This window comes from Thamnophis elegans, chromosome 8 (assembly GCF_009769535.1).
Source record: "Thamnophis elegans isolate rThaEle1 chromosome 8, rThaEle1.pri, whole genome shotgun sequence".
NCBI classification, from domain to species: domain Eukaryota; kingdom Metazoa; phylum Chordata; class Lepidosauria; order Squamata; family Colubridae; genus Thamnophis; species Thamnophis elegans.
The window spans coordinates 49,266,214-49,291,368 of NC_045548.1; the positions used below are offsets into that span (position 1 = coordinate 49,266,214).

At 36.0% G+C, this 25,155-nt stretch overlaps 1 protein-coding gene across 1 annotated transcript in view; it reads right to left on the minus strand.

Moving 5' to 3' along the window:
* Nucleotides 1-25,155, minus strand: part of PAG1 (phosphoprotein membrane anchor with glycosphingolipid microdomains 1) — a 95,033-nt gene that overhangs the window by 21,309 nt on the left and 48,569 nt on the right. The gene's annotated exons all lie outside the window — the stretch shown is intronic.

Consider the following 25,155-nt stretch of genomic DNA (forward strand, 5'->3'; position numbering starts at 1 on the left):
AAACACATTTCTGTGCTGTAAAACCCTTGTTAATTTTAGGACAATAGATGCTAAAATTATTTAGAAAAAGATGCGGAACTCAACGAAATTTGAAAGACTCCTTTCTCCTGACCTATATTCATTTCTCTTTTCCTACTTGCCACTGTGACTAGTTCACATAGCAAATTGTGTAGTATGTCACCAACTGATCAGACTGTCAGAGATTGTCTCAGTTGACAAGTTCAATCGGTTGTCCTGCTTGAGAGATTCCAATTGTTATTTTATAGTTTTATTTTTATGCCCAGTGTGAATGTTTTGAATTGTTTTCCTTCAGCTTTGCTTGATGGCAAGACTTGTTCCAACCTTGACCACAAGATGGCAGAAGTGGACTATAGATTTCTCCTGATACTTGAAAACGATTACATTTTCCTGTATTACCAATCTATTCTTATTTTTAAGCCACAGTATAATTTGCAGCTATGATAAAATTTCACAGGAACGTGATTATTCAATTGTAATCCATCAAAGTTAAATTACTAATTACCAAACATTTTCTCATTTACATTTTCCTAGCAATTCATACTAGTATACAACTCACACAACGAAATGTATTTTCAGTATTATCTCTGACAACAGTCCCTACAGTTATTTTATACATTGCACAAAGGAAAATATGATTTTAGCCCATTCTTTATGTCTTTCCACTTATGGAGAACAAGAAATGAAATATGTTTAAAGATTATTTTTTAGAGAGTGTCATAAAGTCCCCATAAAGCTGACTCAGATCTAGGAACAGCTTTATGGCAAGAACAAACATTCTTAAGGATACTCAAGAATGGAAACAAATTAAAAGAAGGAGGAAGGAGACCATCGAGCAAGGATTAACACTGAAGGAGAATATGGCTGAAAGATCTGACCTGCCATGCTACTTGGAGGACCCTGAATAGGTTGAAAGTTAAGAGTACCTAAATTTAAAACCAATATACTCACGTGGAGACTCTTAGGGGTAGATTCTGGCAGGCACTACTGACGGTTTGCTCATGTGGGCGCTTTACGTGCACTCTTGATGCATGCTGCACAAACATGTGCAGTGCAATTAAAATTGTTCTGCGTATGAGCAGAACTGAAAAACAAGATGGCGCCACCTATGGGGCCGCCAAGAGAACCGGTTTGAGGATGTGGTAGGCCTGGGTCGCTGCTGGCTCCAGCGACCCAAGCTGCCAAACCATTACTGATTCCGCTGAACCGGACTGAACCAATAGGAACCACCACTGCTTAGCAGATAACAACATGCTATGTGAACATGGAGAGACACAGAGCCAAGCATATCTGCTGGTATGTTGGCTACTACCGTGTTTTCCTGAAAATAAGACAGTGTCTTATTTTCTTTTAACCCCCCCAAATAAGGCCCTTGGGCTTATTTTCAGGGAGGTCTTATTATTTTTGAGGTGCAGGAGGCAGCGAGCGTGTTCACCTCATGGCTGCTGCTGTGTTGCAATATTTTCGGGGAGGGTTTATTTTCAGGGGAAGGCTTATTTTAGCACATGCGCTCAAAAGCCCAATTGGGCTTATTATCCATGGAGGTCTTATTTCCAGGGAAACAGGGTACCAGAAATATGTCCTATAATGGTTTATTTTGGGCCAATGACAAAGCCAAGAAGGTGGTTTCATCCTGGCAGTTTAAACTTTGATCTAGACACCAGAAAGAAGAAAATCTTCATACTTGAAGAGGGTGAATCATTATCTCTTTCTAATCATAGTATGACTTTTCTACAATCAGATTATGTTGAAATTTTATTTTGGTCACAGTTCTACTATGTATTTTTCCTAGAATATAGGCAAACAAATATACAAACGAAGTACCAATACCACTAAGGATAGATAGCTAGCGAGGCAGTTTTTTGAAAATCAGTGATAAATATCACTATTATATTTGAAGTATATTATTATAAGAAAACTGTAATGTACTGTTTGAAACAACTAGTACAGATGGCTAGACATACTAAAGTTACAGATATTTGAGGATGAATATTTACGTTGATGGCTCCAATGTTTAAGAATGTTGATTGTGGTGAATAGGTGTAACATACTGAATAAAATAACATTTAAATAAAGTAAAACTGTGTTTTGTTATTGAATGTTATTGAATTTTACATATAACGTAACAAATGTTAGTACTTTTTAAAAAGATAGAGGTACCTTAGGTTGCCCTAACCTCTATAGTGGTAAGTGTTTCACTGGTTTTTTTGAACTGACTAGATCGAGGAAAGAATTCTGACCCTACCTGCAGGGAAATTGTGACATTTATTTTTAAGATCACAATGTCACTTGTAAGTGTGGAGGAAAGTAGTTCGTTGGTTGGGGGTAAGTGGGTGGGATTTCTTATGCGGGAGGGGCTCTCCAATACTCCAAATGAGAGAACATTGCTTGGCTCATACCATGTTTCCCTGAAAATAAGACAAGGTCTTATTTTCTTTTGATCCCTGAAATAAGCACTTGACCTTATTTTTTGGAAGGTCTTATTATTTTTGAGGTACAAAACCTCAAAACCTCGGCCCATGGCCCACAGATCATGTGATCCAGAGAGGGCCAGAAGTTCTGTCTGTTTCTGGCACACTCTTGCCAACCCTAGCATCACTGGGTTACTGCTCTTTTTATGGCTGCCAAAAGAGAAGGGGTGTGGTAGCTAAGGTTTGTGGTAACATCCTCCATGAGGCCATTCTGTATGGAGTGCGTGTGCCATGTTCCCCCCTTCCCCCAGGAAATGGCGGGGATCAAACACGCATGCGGTTAAATATTTTGGGGAAAGGCTTATTTTAGGGGGAGGACTTATTTTAACACATTAGCTCAAAAGCCTGATTGGGATTATTATTCAGGGAGGTCTTATTTTCAGGTAAACAGGGTATGAGGAGGGTCAATGCTGTTATTCTTTGTTGCTGCTCCAAATAGGTTTGGAATTTGCTACAGCAGTCTTTGGAAACATTGGTTTAATCTCAGATTTTTTTCATCCTAAATTTTTTATCTAATCATCCCTTGATAGTCAACATCTGAAAGGTAAATTGTTTAATTCCACGGTAAATAAACACAATTTAAAATGTAATGCATAGAGATTAGTACTTTGGATCTCATTGGAACTACTTTATAATGCTGATAGAAATAAAAATGGATGGCAGATACCTCTCTGATGTATTTATAAATAACAATGAAGGTGAGGTATTGCTTCCTACAGACTTCTTTAACTCCTTAATTAACGTCTATAATGTAGCATTTAGTGATGTCAGCACTACCTAATAATTGTCCACAAGCATACATTATTGCTTAATTATGGCATCTCATTCTCTCTCACTCTGACTCTCTCTGGAATCAGATAAATAATTACAGGGATTATGTACCGGCTGTTTTTCAAGACAATTCTTCCCACCAAGCTTTATGGTTTTAAACGGTAATAAACAATTGAATCCTTATGTGCCAGAAATGGGAACTTCATAGCCTGTGGATTGTGACTGATCTCTCTTCATTTTTGCAGCCCCCGAACAGCATTATGCTTTCAAAATGACAATTTTCAACAATACAATTTTTGTTTTTCTTTATATAAAGAGTGACAGTAGGTATCTTCAGTCTCTGCTAGATTTAGTGCAAGTATTTCGCCTTTAAATATCTTGAGACTTCCACTTCACCCACGAGAAAAGAGTGAAAATGTCACCAGACATGTGGCTCGTAATATCACAAACGGTAGACATGTGTAGAAGCAAAAAAAAATACCGGACTAAAACACGTACGTGGTTGGAAAAGATGATACAACAACATATGGACTTAAAGCCTAAAACATTCCTGTTGGGGATTTTACCAGAAACTTATAGTAAAGAAAATGTATATTTGATCATTCATGTTATAACAGCAGCTAGAATGTATTTGCACAAAATTGGAAAAGCGAAGAGATTCCCACAGAGGAGAATGTGATTAGGAAAATATTAGAATGTGCAGAAATGAACAGATTAACACAGGCAATTAAAGAGAAAGAACAAACGGATTATTATAATATATGGGAATCATTTTATCAATGGTTAGAGAATAAATATAAGAATTTGAAGTAAAATTAGCTGTGTAAAAATGCATCAATAGAGTTAATATAATTAATAGAGCTAAATAAATTAAGAAGTGGATTGTTATCAGATTAGATATTTAAGGTATTTGTATTAAACTGGAATAGATAAATAATGAATATGATTGTAAATTTGAATTGTTACTGCACAAAATATTTGTATCCAGATGACACACTGTTTAATGAATGATGGATTGTTTATATTATAATAAAATAAAAACTTATAAAAGAGAGAATAGAGTGAAAATCTTCAGTCTCTCCTTTTGTGGGTGTTGTTATTGCTATTCACAATTGGGGTCCTTGGCACCTAAAAAAGACCATTAAGTCAGTGTTTTTCAACCACTGTGCCGCGGCACACTAGTGTGCCGTGACATAGTGTAAGGTGTGCCGTGGGAGAATTACTTTATATATAGTCAATATAGGCACAGAGTTAAAATTTTTTAACATTTTCTAATGGTGGTGTGCCTCGTGATTTTTTTCATGAAAAAAGTGTGCCTTTGCACAAAAAAGGTTGAAAAACATTGCATTAAGTTATACCTTCAGAATGAATGTATGGACTTCCCATGAAGCAGAGATACCACTCTGAAAAAATAGATTTTAGAGTAAGAGGGAAAAAATGTTCTGATTGTTTATTAGCCTGCTGCTTGGTAAAAAACCAAAATCACTAAAGATGACAGAAAATGTACAGTATGTGTCAGGGCTGATGCTATATGTTTAGGCAGCTTGCAATTCAATTTGATACTATTAGTGGTTCCCCCCCCTCCTTTTTTTACTTTATTGATTAAAGTAATAAAAATGGCCCTTTTAAGCTCATGGCATAATTTTCAACTTTATATATTATAGCTCCAGAGCTTTCTCAAGATTGGAATCATTTTCATGATAAATATTCTTTCTGGGATCTCTATGACTGTGAGTATAGCAGTCTGATGTTTCCTGACTGCATAGCAATTTTTTGTTTCCTGGAGACAACTGAGTATTTCTTAAGTTATATAATGTCCATGTGGAAATCATCTCTATGCAATTAGGGTAACTGAAACTGCATCACACAATAATTCTTGAAGCCCCTTCCCCTAATTAAAGAAATATTACCAAATATGTGGGGTTCTTGGTGCTTTCTGAACTTGGGGGTTTTCTTGCAAATGTTTCATTACCAAACTAGGTAGAAATGCCCTCTAACATTGTCGGTATTACCTAGTTTGGTAATGAAATGCCTGAGAGATAACTACTAAGCTCAGAGAGTACCAAAGACCCCACAGTTCGACCCTGAACTAAAATATTTTTGTTTATCATTACCAAATATAAATTAAAACGACCCGAACGATATCTTCAAACTTAAAAAAACTTGCAAGAAAGAAAAAAATGAAGTGTTCCAAAAGTGCAATATGGTTTAAAATAGCTTTTGTATCCATTTAGTATATGTGAACTTAAAAAATTAACACAATTATCTGTATACTTTAAATATTTCAGATGCATGCTAAAACAAGCAAACTCTACATTCTCCAAATTTTCCTTCTTTGCTGAAAGCTGATTTTGGAGACTTTTAGCCTCCTGCTGAAAATCTTCTGTATTAGTCATTTCTAAAAAGGGATGCAGGTATGTATATATCTCTGAAGCTTCCCCAACTCTCTAATTTACTTAAATTTTGTAAAACATGCTCCCTCTAATTTCACATGAAGTAGGAAGCAAACTAAACAAGTCTATATAACATTTTCTTAATCTTCAACAATCTCTTTCAAAGAGTGGAACTGAGAAGATAAATGGCGTGGTTTAAAGAACTCTGCAAAGTTTTGAGAACTATATACTAGGACTTTTAGAATGATACATTTAAAAATAATCAATAGTTAATCACTTCACACGCAGACAAGAATAGTGTGCATTTGATCACTGAGATCTGAAATTAAATACATTTAACATAAAGTACTTTATGTTAAAGAATCTTCAGGATTTCAATTTTATTGCTATACATATAGCAATCTGTTCAACATTGCTTTTCTAAAATATTAATTATACTTAATATTTTCAGATGAAATAATGTATAAATATGGGATGCGGTGGCTCAGTAGCTAAGATGCTGAGCTTGTCGATCAGAAAGGTTGGCAGTTCGGTGGTTCAAATCCCTAGCGCCATGTAACGGAGTGAGCTCCTGTTACTTGTTCCAGCTTCTGCAAACCTAGCTGTCAGCCTCTGTTTTGGCTACTTGCTTATGGCTGGTTTGCTACACTTGTTTACTATCAACTCCCGTAGGAAGAGGGGGGGGCATGGTATTGGGGAAGGGAATAATATTGTACTGGAGGAGTCTTGTTCTCACCATCTTTTGTGCATGCTGGTGGCTGATGTTTGGACTTTGTCAAGGCCAACCAACTCACATACCAACTTGATGAAGCTGTTTGAAGATGCACCTCACATGACACTTTAGGGAGTTGCAGATTAAACGTTTGATATGTATATGTTCCCGCCTTTCTGGCTCAGATCTTGCTTTCCTTTTAGCTGCTTTCACTTCATATCTAGTAAAAGTACTTTATCTCTATTAACATGGAGTTGAGGTTTTTTTTTCTTAGATATTGAAGGAGGCATACCTGACACTAGCAGTTCAAAAGCAGGTAAAAGATGCAAGTAGAAAAATAGGAACCACATTTTGTGGGAAGGTAAAAGTGTTCCGTGCACTTTAGGTGTTTAGTCATGCCAGCATATGACCACGGAGACGTTTTTGGATAGTGCTGGCTCTTCGGCTTTGAAACAGAGATGAGCACCGCACCCTAGAGTCAGGAATGACTAGCACATATGTGCAAGGGGAACATTTACCGTTACCTAATGTATAAAGAAATATGTAGCCAACTATTTCAACTATCCAGTGCTGTGATACTTGCCTGCAAAATGAAAATGTAAGATTATAAACCTGAAAGAACAATTTGCAAACAGTGGATTTTCTTACTTAAATGCCACAGAGCAAATATGATTATCAAATCTAATTAACTGCTGCTTATACAGTCTTAAAAATCTGCACAACTAATGAATAACAGTCTTTGCACATTTAATTGGGTAAGAGAGGGGAGAGAAAGAGAGATGGAGTTCTCAGACAGTTTTATATGTCAACTAATTTTGCAATTCTGATGATCCCAAAGGGATCACTCGCACATAAGAATTTCTACCACCTTTCCCTGAAAATAAGAACAACCTTACATGGAACTGAACTTTATATTCTATTCAGCTGTAAGTCTCAGCAGTAGGTGTTTTTGATTGGATAAAATATTTTATTTATTTATTTATTTTATCCTGCCTTTATTATTGTATATAAATCACTCAAGGTGACAAACATACCAAATACTCTTCGCTCCTCTTATTTTCCTCGTAACCCTATGAGATGGCTTGGGCTGAGAAAGAATGACTGGGCCAAAGTCACTCAGTCAGTTTTCATGTTTAAGGCAGGGACTAGAACCCAGTTGCCTCGTTTGCCTCTTGTAATCTTTTTAGATTTTGCAAGCCACTGTGGAGTAGGTTCTAAATTTCATATATTACATTTTACTCTCAACTTTTCTTTAAGGACCTTGTATTTCCTTTAACAAGCTTGTACAGTGGTTTAAGTGAGAAACATTGATCCATGAATGCTCATCAAGTTTTATGGATGAAGATAATCTGACTCTGAAATTTATTATTTGAACTCAACCTGCTACACAGGATGAGGCATTAAAGCTGTAGCAAAGGGAGAGAACAGTAGTGTCCTCAGTATCTGGAGAAAATACCTTTATATGACTATTCTTGAAATATTTGAGATTTTCTGTGTACCAGATCAGTGGTAGGTTGCCAATTTTTTACTACTGGTTCAGGAGTGCTTGTACAATGCTTCTGCGCATGCGCAGAAGCATCCAGACAGCTGGGCGGAATCTTCCGCCACTGCTACTACCAGTTCGCCCGATCAGGACCGAACCGGGAGCAATCCACCTCTGCACCCGATGTATAAATATATTGTCTTAATATTGATTTTAGTCATGGTGAAAAATCAAGAGTCATCAAAGCAGGAGCTACAGAAATTAGTGATTCTGATACTGAATTTGTTAGCCATTATTTTATTCCAGTTTATGCTTTCTTAATTTAGCTGTAACCTTTTCTGCTGGTTTTCAACTCAAGCAGTAACCAATTAAGCCCTTCTATGATCAGCCAAGTGCTAGATAGCAAATTGGGCAAAGCAGGTATAAATATTCTGGCATTTTTTAAAAAGATATTAGGAGTTTTCCTATATTCCTAAGCGTCTTGGAACCATTATACACTTTTTAAAAACCCATTTCTGGTTTCACATTTCTGGTCCATTGCTGTCAATGAAAAATTCTCCCTCATCCACATACATAAAGCTGTGAGATGCAGCTTTGGAAAAATTCAGCTTATCCCTACTGTAAGCTTAAGAGGCTTGGTTGGTTCTGAACTGAAGCAAGAGCACTGTCCTTTTTCAAATGAAAATTTGATTTTCCTTGACTCATATCCACCTCTTCTAAGTGATTAGCTTCCTATTTACTGCAGCGTTACATGGAATCCCATACAGCACATCCAGTTTCCTTGTAATCTTGGGTGGCAAATGTGATGATAGATTTGTAAAACAGCCCAGTAACATGAAATGTCTTTTGAAGATGCAGAGCACTACTCACTGGTTGTAATTGACAGCATAATGTGTTGTTCGTTCCATGATAAAAGGCTGAAAGTTCACACGTGTTCAGTCTGTTAAAACACTTTTTTAAAAAAGTGTATGATTAAAGCAAACAATCTGCTAGGCAGCCTCTGTTCACAGAGCTATGTACAGCAGACAAATGAGGAGCTTTTCAAACTCCACATAGAAAATTGCCTTTGCATTAACTGGCTTATGGCAAGGTTACTTATGGCACATTTGCCTTTAGGACTCAGCAGGACTATACTGCAAGATATTATGTCAACCATCTGCTGAACAAGCAGAGCGGATCTCAGAGCCTGTGTGTCCTGCTTTGCTTGCAAATTTACCCACTGTGACTAAATACACATGCATAGAACTGATGATTAAAAACAGCCAGATATGATAATTCTAGGGGAGAATTACCATTTTCAATTCCAGAATTAAAATGAAATGGTCTATGCCACATAAGTCATTTTAGGAAGACAAACTTAGAAAGATAAGCTCTTTCTTAAGACAGCTTGCAAATTTGAGCATCACACCGAAATTACATAATCATTACTGTAACTAGGGTGTCATTTTATGCTTAGTTGGTAAGCCTATGAAAGTCCGTTCCTATCAAACGGGAATAAGAGAAACTGTTTCCTTGGCCTATTGTAATTTTTTGTTTTGTTTTCTGTGCTCTTTTCTCTTTTACACTGCTTCATGTTCCTTCAGAATCCATCTTAGTCTGATGGCATTTTTGCACATTGCAATTTAGAAAATTGTGCAACAAGGGATATAGATTCTGAGAATTCCTTTTACAAACATCTATAACCCAAGAAAAATATTTCTACAGCTTTTCCAGAATGAAATCACCTTCTGATGCCCAGGTAACATCTGCAAATCCAGCCTATGTTATGTCACTTTGCTTACATAATAGCAAAGCCAGTTTTGTCTAGTGGTTAAGTCACCAGGCTAGAAAGCAGATATAAGTTCAAGTCCCACGAAAGCCACCCAAGTGACTTAGGGCCAGTCACTCTCTCTCAGCCCAACCTACCTCACAGGGATGTTGTTGTATAGGGTTCATAACTACACAATGTATAGTCCTTAATGGAATTATATTTACATAGAGGGAAATATACACTGGGATACCTCAATGCTCTGTCTTAGGCCAGTACTCTTCAATATCTTCATAAATGATTTATGAAGGGCATAGAAGAGGAACTCATCAAATTTGCAGATGACACCAATATGGCGGGAATAGCTAATACTCCAAAGATAGGTTTAACATACAGAAGGATCTCAACAGACTTAAACACTGGGCCCTATTTACAAAATGAAATTCAATGGTGAAAAAAGTAACATTCTACATTCAGGCAAGAAAAAACAAATGCACAGGTATGGAATAAGTGGTACCTGGCTCAAGAGTAATAACTGTGGGAGAGACCTAGTGGACAGTCACTTAAATATGAGCCAGCAGTGTGCTGCAGCTGCCAAAAAAGAAAGTGAAGTCCTAGGATGTTGTTTATTGTGTACTGAATCCTTACTGACTTGGAGCTTGATTGTCATACTGCCCACCCAATATGGATAAAGAGATAAAACCCACTGAAGATCATATCCTAACAGGGGATACAATAGGAAGGTACACAGAGTTGGCATTCTCCATGGCAAGTTTAATCTACAATGAACACTTAAGGAGAAAGAAAAAGGATGGATTGGGGGGGGCAGGAAGGAGGTGCAGAAGCTATGGCAAGAGTCTTCAACACTATGTGAAACATGGCACTGTCTCTTTTCTGCACCTCTAATTTGTTTTCCTGTGGGTTTCTCTGTACCTCCAACTATGGAAGAAACATTTGCCCTGGTGGTGAGACTTCTCTTAGATTACAGTTCTAGATTAATCATATCACAAATCTGGCAAATCTGGAATACCATATCATGGTAATCTAGTCTGAAAAAAGGGGTTATGATACATTGTCTTCTAAAAAAATACTCAGAAACAAAATAGGAAAAAAATATGCTGCTTTGGATTCAGAAGCTCCACTATTATTTTTCATTAAGGCTGGATATATCCTTTACAGTGAAGTAGATGTGGATGCACAATCATGTGGAGACTCCAAGAAACAGCACTATTATCATTATAGTAATGATAAATAAAGAGATCAATGCCTCCCCAACTATTTCTGTGAAACAATTTGTGCAGCCCTAGCTTTCACAACAGTTTTTTGTCTTTTTGTCTGTGTAATAAGGTTTATTCTTAAGTGCAGGAAAAATGTAGAAGAAAAAGACAAAACAGCAATGGAAAAATAGATGATCACAAAAGGAAAGTTGTGACATTTTGCTGCTCAGTAAAACAGCATGAATTAAGCAGAGGTGTTGCATAATAAACCCCTCACCTTAAAGTACTTTCCTTCATAAGATTATTAAATAAAATAAACCACCTATTAGCATTCCTAATGCAAACAAAAGAAAAAGACATAATTAGTACAACTAAATAATGAATTCCTCTAGTATTTTTTTTTACCAAAGTAAAAGTAGGCAATAAAAGTCCTATATCATTAATGGAAAATGTAGCATCTAGAAGTAAATAGAAACTATACCTACATTTCTATGGTTATTTGGTTATCACTAATAAAATGATTCATGATTCTAAATGTTTAGATTTTCAATTTGTGACTTTAATATGATTTAAAATACCAGCAACTTTTCTATTTCTTGACTTTAGTGTATCCAAAAAATATGAAGGACTTACTACAAAGGAGCTTGTAATGTGACATATGCTATATAACTATAAAGAATGACTTCACATCTGTTTGTGATTATTTTGCTGCTGCTTTCCCCTACTCCACATTTCCTGCTTTCTTGTATCTTTTTATGACATATTAGGTCTTGTAAATATTTTCAGTTTTCTTGTGTCTCACACTCATATCTCCAATACAGATCTAAATCTCAGAGATTATGGAAGACCATAAACTACCGGATAGTTTTCCAGCGATCCAAGCTGCCAAGTTATTACCTATTTGGCTGAACTGTTCCAAACCGGTAGGAACGGTTCCCACGCTTTTAGCCTTCTAGAATTGATAAAGGGCTGGCTTTCCTACCAGGCATTGAGATAGGGTGAATTTGGAGCCCAAGGAATGTGTGGCTTGATGGAATGGAGATTCAAGTGTGCAGTTTTAATGTCTTTGGTTTATTATTGCTGTAAGCCATGAGAATCATGTTTAAACATGGCCAACCATATAAGCCATACACACACACACACACACACACACACACACACACAGAGAGAGAGAGAGAGAGAGAGAGAGAGAGAGAGAGAGAGAGAGATTGTATTAATACTTTTTTCTGTTTACAATATAAAAAGTCAGATAAAGCTTTCATAATATAAAAGAAAATTGGAAAGTGACTTGACACTTAAAAACATGTACATTATATAGACTTGGTCTGGCTGAGAAGCCATGCAATGCCATGGTGGTGCAGGGCATAGGACAACAGGAATCTTCAGCACTGTGGACAGATCCATGGAAAAGAAACTGGTTGACATTGACTTATGAAAAAATGTTGTCTCAGCAACACACCACAGCCTTCAAAAATGTTTTCCCAATTCTGACTGATTTGAGATTGTGATTTATTCTACTACCCCTTTTGAGGAGCAGTCTGCTTTTCATTGGGCGATTAACTGATCCTGCAGTTGGTGGTTTCTGATGTTAAGGACTATATGGAGATGCTAAGTGATTCTGAAGTCTTAAGGGATGATATTGCACATGCCTGGAGTAGCGCAGGATGTCTTACTCTCCCAAGCATTAAATAAAACCAAAGCATTTTAACCTTGTGATATTACTAAATGTAACACCTGCTTTTAAAACACTGTATTTTTCTGAAAGGAAATATAATTCAAAATTTAAATTATACAATTTTATAAAAAATATGATTATAGACATGAGATTTTTCTCCTGTCATCTACTGTATTTGTTATGAGAGGCAAATTACAGGTTTATGGAATTCAGTTATACACAATGTTCAACAAAAAACTTCATGGGTTTTTCTCAACCTATTCTTATTCGATTTAATGAAAAATATTTTAAAAAAACATGTAATTACAAAATGGGCAAAGATATGTGTAATTGCACTGTATTTGATATGACTCTAATTGTTTGAGTATTCTGCAGTCTTGCTGGCTTGAAACAGTTCAGTGAATCCAAGGAAATGACTTTTCCATTAGAATGTATCATTTAGTTACATCAGGATCTGCAAGTAACTATATGGAAGCTACTGTTTGGGCTATACACAGATGGCCACTGAAATAATGTAGGTAACTATTATTGATATAGATGACCCAGTATAAAGTTGCATTTCTGGGCAAAGGCAAGAGCTGTGGCAAGATAGAAAATAAAACCCAGTGCTAAACTGGGAATCATGGCCACAGTTTTGAACCTCCTTGACTGAACTGAATAACACAAAATGCTTGGTTATCTTACAGAGTTGTCATGCAGCTTCAGCGAGGAAGCAATGTGTACCCTGGGGGGAAAAAAAGAGCAGGCTTGAGACGAATAACCTCCTATTCTTCCTAATTTAAAATAATATCAACGTCATTAAACAGCCAATAGGGAAGAAAAAAAAAACCTGGTTATTTCAAAGAGAAGTTCAAATTACCTCTACATGTTATCATGGCAAATACAGATTTCACAGAAAGTCTCTTGGACCCACGATTTCAGTTCCACCAGAGTGAAGAGATATTGAGTGGAGCTGTTTCTGCTGAAGACAAATGGGAGGAGAGAACGTTTGTCCATCCTCTTTCCTCCTTTTGATTCTGCTACAGAAGATACCTCAACCCTACAAATCATGTTTTGTAGTAGAACTGCTGGTGATTAGAAATACTTTTCTATTCAGCATCAGAATGCTCTGCTGGATCAGAAGCCTTTTAGGAACTGAACGGGTACTTTATTCTGTGGGGACATAGATTCTGAACCCAACACTGCATTTGCTGCTTAAATGCAAATGGTGTTTGGAGTGATGACATTGCCAAAGAGAATTAGTGAATGGGAAGCTGTAGTGTTAGCCTTTGGCTGACCAACTAACTCTTTCCTTTAAGCCAGGAATCTCTTCTTTTTGACTGGGCCTATTTTGCTGCATTGATCGTTTCATAGCCAAGAGCTATAACCAAGAAGACAGAATTTAAGCATAAGGGCATCACTGGAAGATCTGATGCTGGACTTTCTCACAGGTCTCAATTTCATGAGCATTGGAGGCAGTGGTGGGATTCAAATTTCTTTTACTACAAGTTCTGTGGGCGTGGCATGGTGGGCATGGCACGGCTTGGTGGGCATGGCTTGGTGGGCGTGGCAAGAGAATCTTCATTCCCACCCCACTCCAGGAAGGTTACTGCAAAATAGCCATTCCCTCCCGATCAACAGGGACTTGGGAGGCAGAGAATAGATGGGGGCTGGGCCAGTCAGAGGTGAAATTTACCTGTTCTCTGAACTACTCAAAACTTCTGCTACCAGTTCTCCAGAACTGATCAGAACCTGCTGAATAGCACCTCTGATAAGAGGTATTTATGGAACATAGAACACATTTAAAGCATAACATACCTATTTCCCTCCACTTTCTGCGATTCAGGTACACATTCTTGACATTCTCTGGCAATTGAACATGAATTGATAACATTTTGTCCATATATGCTTTAACCTTCCTTCAGTTATTTTATTCTTAATCTTTAAAAAGATCTCATAAAAATTACCCTTCTTCCACACTGATTAGTCACAAGAAGGGCGTAGGAGCTTCCTATTTTTTGCATAAAAGAGAAACTTCATGGACATGGCATTTTCTTCAAAATCTTATGAAATCGTTCGCCAATGCCTTTCTGGGCTTCCTGGGCCAGGTTGAAATTTCTTGGTAGACTTCCATACAAATACTAACAAGTTTTGACTTTACTTTGCATTTTGAAATCAGCCAAGCTGTCATCTAGCTCAGGGTTTTCTAATCTCAGCAACTTTACAATATGTGGAGCCCCCTCTGGGGAATAAGCCCACAAATCTTAAACTTGCTGAGTTTCAGAAACACTGAGCTAGCTGGCAAAATGTATGTTTCCAAGCTACATTTTAAATCTTTTTAATCAAATAATAATATATTTGAGGACATTCTTAGTCAAACTGTTATAAACTTTATAAGATATATTGTTCCTTTGGCCTATATCATACACCCCTGCAGAAGCTAATTAGTTTCAATGAACATTTCTAGTCCTATTTGCATTCTAAATTTCAGCCTGGGTATTTTAATAATCAGAAAAATGAATCTATGTGAATGACTAATTGGACAGTTTGTCTATTTCTGGAACATTTATCCTGACATTGCAGAAATTTACATGATTATTTTTAATACTAAATCTTACAGATGTTCTCTGAAAATAATGTAGCTTAACAATTATTAAAAGTTCCCTTTCTAGGTCAGGAAGACAGTTGTTAAAAGCAGAAAGAAAGGAGTGGTTTGCAATCTGGAAATCAGATCTATGTTCTGTAACTATTCATGAAAGACATAACTGTGGTGTGTGCCCAAATGTTTTCAGTTTATACAGACATAGATCTTCTCACCACTTCCCTCCCAGTCCTAAGAACATATGAAAGAAAAAAACGATTAAATGTCAGTGGTTTTCTTTTATAGAAAACAGTGAGTCTTTCTTTAACACAAAACTGAGATTAGACAAAACACAGATCTTAGAAGCAATGGGCCCATATGGGTTTCTATTTTTTTGTGACCAAAGGACTGAATTTAATTCAGTTAAAACGTCATGAGCTAATTTCATGGAGCATAGAAAAAACATTGAAAAAGTTTTTTTTCTTACTTTACGTATAAGAGGCATTTTAATTATCGCTATCAGTGCTTGAGTTTACAGAAAACCTTACCATTAAATTTGAACTTCTGTTATGTGAAGAAATATCTGGAACAGAAGAGAGCAAATCTTCAGTTGTAGATATGTCTTCACATTACAGAAGTTCAAGCACAAATCAACATACTGTTTCCAATTATTTTACCCATTCAGCTTTTGACGCAGTGAAGACAGATTGTAAGTTAGCTAAAATGAGGGAAACAAACGATTTTATAATTTATTCCACCAACAGTAGTTAAACATTCTGGTTTAACATTATGTCAGAATGTCATATAGTGACCATTAGTCAACCCAACAATATATTACTTAAAATGTATGGGAAAATAGATTACAAAACTATTTAATTGAGTAGGGCAAAAAAATCCTTTAGGTTAAACTCCTTTAGATTTTTAGTATTGCCAAAATTATTTGGAAATAGTTTAGAATATGGTATATTCTATGGCAGAGATCATGGTGTGTATGCGTGTGTGTATGCAGAGGTGGGCTGCTACAGGTTCGCCTGGGTTTGGGAGAACCCATAGCTAATGTTATGGCTGGTTTGGACAACCTCCAAATCCCATCCCTGGCTGGCCCCACCCACCTCTCCCCTCCCCTCCCCTCCCCTCCAGGAGTATCCATGTGGCTTATTTTGGATGCGAGTTAAGTGCAGGGACCATGCGGAGGCTTGGGGAGGGAGAAAAATGCCCCCCCCAGAAGACCTCCTGAGCCCAGAGGAGGCAGTTTTCGCCCTCCCAGAGGCTCGAGGAAAGCCTCCAGACCCTGGGGGAGGCAAAAACAGCCCCCCCTTGTGGTTTAGGAGGGTCCACCATGGCCACGCCCACCCAGTAACTGGGCAGAGAACCTGAAATTTTTGCTGAAAAAGTTTTGAAGCACACCCCCCCCCTCTCTCTCTCTCTGTGTATGAACATTTGTGTGCGCCTGCACACACCATGATGTGTACACTTAGTCAACTTTTGCTTTGATGAACAAAGAAATCTGATGTGGTATAAAGCAGTTTCATTTTCATCTAACTATGGCCAATTCTCTATATTATTTAATTAATGAATTTGCTACTGCCTATAGACTTAGTAGTAAACTTCAGCTATTCATAACTCTCCAGCCAGGGAAATTTTGTATTAAGTATATTTTCAGCATCTGTTTCCCACATTCATAATTTTACAAAGGCTCTGTAAAGATTCCCCCCCCCACCAGCCTTTTTCCCATTTTCATTGCTGATTGCTGAAACCTGATAAATCAACAGGAGGACATCTGTGCAAGCAGGTCTCTGAACCATGAACCAATCCTGCCACCTGGCAAAATCTTCTTTGTTCCTTCCTACTGTCACTTTCCCCCTTCCTTATTTTTTTTTTCTTAAGTGAAAACACCTAAACTAGAACGATTCCATTTTTGTACTCCTGTATTTAGAAGCTCTTTCTCTCTATCTCTCCCCACCCCCCTGTGGAGGGTAAGCTACTTTCCATCACATTGAAGCCTGCACTGCCAATTAAACCAGCCTAGCCAAGAAAGGTTATTCTTTCACTCTCATTCCTTTTCTTCCTCCTTCCCCCACAACCATAAATGCTAAATGGAACATTCTTTTTTTATTCTTCTCACCAGCAATTAAAAACTAGAGGAAGATTTTTTTAAAAATCGTTATCTAACAATCCACCTAAAAATATAACAGCGAAGAGAACTTCAATGTCTCCTGTTAAAAGGGTAAGTTCAAAGCAATTGGTAACGAAATGCAAAATGATTCCTTCCGTTTAGCTAAAAGTGTAATTATTGGTTTCCTAATCTTGACAGCTAAATGCAGCTGGTCAGGTCACTTTTGAATGAGACAAGCAAGGACTGCTGTTGTCAAGCAGCAGCACGTTTCCAGTGCCTCACATATAACCTAGAGTGTTTTGCTACTTAGAGCAGTTGTTCCCTATGGATTAAGACGTAACAGAAGCCCAAAGAAACTCTGAGCCTCTTGAGATCAGAACTGTTAGCAGATCCACAAACAGCAGGTGAAGGTTCTCCAGAATGAAGGGCTGCAGGTGTTTAACCGGATGCCATGCAGATAGTTTTCTAGTCCCACCTCACCTTTCAAGTACTGGAAGTCAGATTCCTGACCACTTACACTTCCTCCCCAAACTTTCAAAAGTTAAATAAGTAAACAAATATCCAACTCCCCACCCACAAATATTAGGCAATACTCAACATAATAATACATTAATGATTGTAGGTTACAGCTGCAATTAAAAATAGCTGAAAGACATGTTTTTGTTGTTTTAAAAAAATCCTAAATCTTTCAAGAAAACATATAGAGGCATTAGTAAGGAATAATTGTAAGAGAAATGGAAAACAAATCTAAAGTAAAAAGTTTGTGAAGTATTAAGTAGTCAATTTCTTAAGAAAAATTATTTCCTAATATCCAGAAAATTGCTTTATTGCTGTCATTAACCAGAACAACCTAATACGTAATAATACTTCCTTCTTCTTCCAATTTTACTCCATGTTAATAGAAATAATATTTTACTACATCATTCAGTATAGCATCTATTACAAAAGATATCAAAAAGAAAGAAACTCAGTGCAAAGCCGGTAATCCCGCAGGCTGGTTCTAAATTAATGCATTTCAATTAACAAAATCTTCAAACCCACCACATAAACATAAGTTATTTGGGATAATGCTACAGATGTAGGAACCTGGTTAGTCTTTTTTTCTCACATACTTTCCTCATTTAAATGTTAATTCAGTCAATATGGGCACAGTGAAGAGGCATGCATTCCAAAAATAAATGATTCTCACAATCCCAAAAAATCAAGTTAGTCTCACAATGCTCTATGTTTAGTGGCTTCAAGCAAGCAACATGCAAACTTAGAAAGGATTACCTTCAGTCTAAAACTCCTCTTCATGTAGAACTGCACAGACTCCAAAGCAGAAGCAATGCACTCCATAAACTCTGCCTCCTACGTACATAGCAACATGTTAAAAAGTCATTTTTAATTGATCCAATTCTTTGAATTATCAGATTCTTGCCTGCTCTGATACTTTCTGAGTCTATATGCACAGCAACAGATCACTACCTAATTTGGCTGCCAAGCCTATTACACTGAACAGACAATGCCTTCTCTGTCAGAACAGAGAATGAATAGTATCACAAGGACACTCCTCTCATGTACAGATCTGAACTTCTTTCTCCTCCTCCTTTCAAAGCAATCTAAGTAGGGTGAGAACGGATGGGAAAAAAATCACGGATATCTGTACTACGATGCTCCCCATTCCTCAAAGGAAATAATTATTATTAAAAGGGCAGTAAGATGATACCATTCTTTTTTTTAAAAAAAAAAACAACACCTCACAAACCCAGATGTACAGATGGAAAGTATCTTCTAGCCTCCTATTTTTATGCCAAGTGACTGAATGTAAAAAGAAAACATCTGGAATAACCATTATGAAGTCTAGAAAGTTTGTGCAAAAAGACAGGCATGAAGAAAATTCAGTTGGAATCATTTGAATATGGACACATATGTCTGTTGTTCTCTGTTTTGAAATGGATTTGAAGATATAGCGTTTGTATTTTAAATGAAAAAGCAAGAGTTTCAAGTAAGATTTTAGTTAAGAAAGTAGATAAATCTTTGCAATGACAAGAGATTTACTTCCTCCTATGGCAGCAATGAGAATTCTCTTCAGTAAACATTTCTGGAGATGCAATAGATTGCATAAACATCTTTCATACATTGCTCTCCCTCAAAATACATGATTAAAGGTTAAAGTATTTCTTTGATAGCTGTACTTTTAATACAGTTGTTCAAGTATGACTCCAGTATTAAAAAGATGTTGATGTTAGTTTGAACTACAGTACTGTAGATGAAATGTTATATAGTCAATGCTGTTATTGTTATTTTCGTTTCTTCCACTATGTACATTTTATTAAGAATTTCTCTATGATATAATAATGATTTTGAACATACATACCTCACATAGACTATTGATAATATTCAATATATTTGTGTTTGAATTTCTGATTTTAATGCATTGTTTGCTGTCAGGAAAACGGCTTTACAAAATTCTGAGTGGGGTAAATACAAGTTAAGTTTGATTTATATTGATCGAGAAAATATGAAGCTGACAAACGATCAAATATGAATATAATGAAATTCTTTTACATTCCTAATCTGAAAGCAGTTGTATCTAATGACTCCTGGGCCTTCTGTTTCCTTCTCCTACTGCCTGAGGCAATTTAGAGCTGCCAAATGTGCAGACAAACAGAGAGTGCCTGTTTGCCATCCTCTTTCATTTGAGAGTTTCTCAGGGCATTTGACAGGTCACTGCTGGAGAGAGAACATTAGATCAGATGGCCCTTTGGCTAGAATTAGGACTCTCACAGGAACTCTTCCAAAATTTCAAGTTTTCACCTTAGCCAATGATGTAGATTTACATTACACATTTACATTGGTAATAAATCAGAAAGAAACAGTGTTCAACTTTGCATGTGCATTTATTTATAACAACTTTCTAAACATCCGAGACAACTCACCCTGCAGAGTTGAGACAATCTTCTGATGAATAGGGTCCATGCAGCAATTATGTTTGACACATTTTTTAAATACCAGCTCCATGACGATTATAAGAGCAGTGAATTCATTCAATGAATTTCTAATTCTTCCAAGAACTTGATTTTTCTACTTCTGCTTATTATAGCACTTGTTCTCCCAAGTGGATAGTAAAAGGAAATAACACATACATCTTACAGATATTTGTAAAACATTTATTGCTCAAGGCCAGTTTGTTCATTAATTTATAAAAGTATCAAATAACATTTAAGTCATATAGAATTCTTGCAGTCAAATGTAACTCACGGAATTAATTAATATTATTGTGAAGCGATTGCATACAATATTCTTTCATATTATTTATGAGAAATATTTTTTATGAAAAATAAAAAGAACTTGAGTTTAAAATTGGGAAAATCAATTACTTCAACAGAGGATTCAAGAAACAGATGTGTTCAGAAGATTCTCCTGTCTCATAAGAAAAATTTCAAGGAAATTCCTGCCACCAAATGTTGATTTTCCTCTTCACCTGCTATAAAAATCTGCTCGTGGGCCTTCCAAAACAGTGGGAGAAGATTGAAAGAAAGAATTGAAAAAGCCATTCTCCGTTCTTCCATCTAGTTAATATTGCATCAAATCAAAAAAATCTCCATGTATGGAAGTGCCTTCCCATTTGCATTAAAAAACATACATAAATAAAGGTGTTGCAGGATCCAATCTGGGTCGGTCACCAGGACCAGAGAGGACTGGTGACTGATCCAGATTGGATCCTGAAGTTATACAATTGGCTGAATTGTATATTTGAGAGCTGAATTCAGACACAATCAGAGCAAGAATATCCCTTTATGTTGTGACAACAATGGAGATGAAAAATATTACAAGTTTAGAAAAAAAAATCCCTTAGAACTCAGTTCACTTAAAAAGAAAACCAACACTTTTGTTGCCTAAAATGTCGTGGAGTGTTTATTGGACAAGGGAAAAAAGGACAACAGTGTTCTTGCACTCTACTGGAGTTCTTTCCATTCTCAGTTACAATATCCTCATATTGTAGTCTTGGAACACTTGTTTGCTATTTGCCTGGAGAAATAAGAAATAGCCTTGGTGAATCTAATGAGATTCTTCTTACATGAATTGGAAACAGTTTTTCCAAACCAATTAATTACTGAGTACGAAGGATCTTAAAATACCTACATTGAGGCTTGAGCTAATTCTTTCTGAATCTATTCAATGGATTGTGCAGTGATCAATGGATTCATATACACTGAAATAAATAAAAGTGATAAAAATAAATGTACGGTTTTTAGAAATAATTAGCTTTGAGGAGTGGCAAGAATTATTCAATATTAGACAGGGACTACAGGTGTAGTTTGCCATTTTAAGTGTACTGTTTGTGTCACATACAAGAAGAGGAGTGGCACTATTCAGATTAAGCATTTAGGAAGGTTTTTTCATAGGGGTATTTTCCTTTTTGTACTTTCTTCTGTTATGTTAGTGACTTTGAATCACAAATTTAATGAATATGACTTCAAAAATATAAAAGTCAACTCATTTACAATGATTGCATGACTAAATAATAAAAACTCCCTGGACATAATTTAAATTATGCAGAATATTTCCTAGGGTAAATAAATTTGCTAAGACTTTAAGACACAAGGGAATGGTAATAACAATGCTTTTCTGACATGCCATATATGATTAGAAAGAATGTCAAGTAGCATGCCAAATGACTGGATGTCAGTATAATGGAAAACTTTGAAATTAAATATTAATGGAACCAGAAATGTGTTCATTCACCAGAAGGAGATGCCAAGCATTGTACATTACCAGCTAATTAATCCTAAAACTAGTCCCAAAATTTGAATCCTAAAATTTTGAATATCAATACAAGGCACATACAAAATTTGTTGCTTTTTTATTTGCTTTTATAGTTTCAGACACAATAATGTTAGAATGAATGATGATTTGGATGAGAAATTATTTAGAAAAAAATGGTTTTGAAGTACTTATAGTTATGTGTGAAAGTATGGATTTTGCTAAGTTTGGCTAGCAGAAATTATGTTCATGCACAAAATACTCGCTTTGCTCAGAAGTCAATCTACAACGAACATGTTACTAAGATATAGATATAGTAACAGCCAAATGTGTTTGATTTCTATAGTCATGTTCTTCTTTTGACTACTTATTTTTTGTGTTGACATTTTGTCATCTTGAAAGAAAGCTGTATACATGTAAATAAAATTGGGACCAGGAACTTAGCTGTTAGAGGATCATGAATCTGGATTGACAGAGTTGTCTCCCCCAGCTCCCTTCACCATCTTCCATCTTTAATGTACAACCGCCTACATCCCCTAGAGCCACTTGCTATTTTGAAAGTGTCAGAAGCTTCCTTCATTTTAAATTAAGTAATATTATACTGCTCATTTTTAAATGTTTGTTCCACTGTTCCTTGCACTACTTACTACCCTTAGTAGAAGTAGAGATAACATCAGTGGCTCCATTACAATGATAAAGTTATTTCCCAACTCTAAAATTCCTTTTTTGAAAGCAGTCTGCCACTGAACATTTAGATACCGCTTTCTAGCTAGAAATAGTTCATCATTTTCACATAAGATTTTTTTTTACTTGCTATAAAAGAACTACAATTGAATTACAAGGTTGTTAATGAAGATATGATGGGGTAAGAAAGAAATGAACATCACAGTTGGAGACATAATGTCCCATTTTTAGCTGATTAATGAAACATTAACATTAGGCTACAGATAAAGAGGTTCTCTTTGGATCATTCTATAATTTTCTTTTTTTCCCCAAAGTACATATTTATGAGCAACTCATCTGTTTCAGGAAATCAGCATGCAGGAGGCATAACAAAAAACATTGCAGCCCATTAGGCTGGGGTGTGATAAATTATTTGTTACAGATACCTTGAAAATATTACCTTCTTTTTTCTATATAGCCACTGTCCACCTACATATGAGCTTTATAACAAATTTGTTGAAGATTCTCCTGCCATTAACTATTACCCTAACAAATTATATTTTTATTAAACATACATGTCTTCACCATGTAAAATATATTTCCAGAAATGCAACTACTTAAAATGCATTTGAATTTCAGAAGCTTAATTTAGATAGTAAGGATTGAAAAACAAAAACCAGCTCATGGAATGAGACATTCAGAAGTAGATTTAAAAAAAAATGTCCAGCTTTAAATAAAGAAAAGCAATTTCCAGGAAAAAAATTAACACTTTCCTTCAATTGAAAATAACTGTGATAAATTGCCAGTATGGGCAGAATCTCATTTAGTTTAGCACAACATGAATATCACTTACTACATTTCCAATTGTAATGTGCAAATTGTTGACCAATGTCCAATGTTGAATCTTTCAGCAGAGCTTTCCAGTGAAGAGCTTAACAGTTTTTACCCAAACTTCCCTCTGGTAGGACATGTATAAAACAAATCTTCTTTCTTTAATAAAAGCAGAGTGCCTTTTATTTCTGTTGTTCTGCTTTCTCTGATCAATCTTTTTTATCCTAGTTGTTGTTTGTACATACTAGCCTTGACTCATTAAGATTAATGGGCTCTGAATGTTGATCACATGACTATGGGGATGCTGCAACAGTTGCAAGTGTGAAAAATGGCCATAAGTCACTTTTTTCAGTGCCATTGTAACTTTGAATAGTAACTAAATGAACTGTTGTAATTCAAGGACTACCTGTATTGAGTATAAACAGTCAAGATAAAAATTTCCTTGAGCCAATGAAGAGATAAAACAGGAGGTAATCAAATGCAGACATTTCTTATTAGGTTAAAAGTAGCATAATAATGAATAATAATAATGTCTTCACCATACTAGTAATAATAATGAATAAATATCGTCATTGATCATGCTGTCCGGAAAGAATAAATGCTGCAGATTGACATTATCTAGATTTAAGACTATGAAGTGTAGAGAATGATATGATGTGCTGAGTGTGGATTAAGTCTGAAATAGAAAATTTCATCTAAGGAATCATGTAATGGAAGATGAAGCTAACATAGCTGGATAGTAAGAGAAGATTGAAATAATTCTGAAAAAGCCAATGAAATGAATTGCCTAGAAAGGCTAGGTACCAGGATCCAGTCCTGCATTCTTATTCATATGAGCAACAGCCAGTGATAAGGGAAGGGGCATGTTTGATGCACAAGAATATCAAACTAATTACTTTGATCCATATAGAACACAGATGTCAAACTTGCGGTGTCATGTTGCCATCATGTGATGTTTTGCAACTTTTTTCCCTTCATGGAGCTGGAGTGGGTGTGGCTTGCATGTGATGGATCCAGTCCACAAGCCACCAGTTTGACACCCCAGTAGAAGACCTGGAGGCTGTTATACCAGAAGAATAAGTAATAATTGAAATATAACAGGGTTGGAGAGGTAAAATGTAAGAACTGAATCAGAACTGTGGCTACACAGAGATCCCCTTCAATGAGAAAGAACAATAATCTACCAGACTCTTCCATGCTATATTCATAGTTAATATTATTTCCCTACACTTCTTTCTCTTCTTTTCAAAAAAGCTGTATTGGATCCTTAGGAGAGCAATTTACTCTAGCAGCTGCAGACAGCTGTGAACTTTTCCATGAGGTCTGCAGCTGCTGCTTCTGATAAATCAATGATCATTCTATGATGAAAAGGCTTTAGCTATCCCTGAAATAAGATCATTTGCTCATATTGTGGGAACTCAGGCAGCCAAACTGCTATTTTATTTATTTGAGCCAAAAAGGAACTTCTTTCATCTGGGAACCAACTGACTAAAAATAAATGTGCCCGAAAGAGAGCATGAAGAGAATTAAGATTAATTATGTAAAATATTTCTGACTCTTGAAATAGAATTTACCTCTTCAAAAGAATTTATTGGTCTTTGCAATAATCATTTCATATTCTGTTTCTTCATGTCGAAATAATTAAAAAAATGACTACACAATACAGCCAATTTCAAATTCTTCCTTAATCACTACAAAATGTCTTTCAATATAAAATCAGGCTCCAAATTATGCGGAGAACGTAGACAT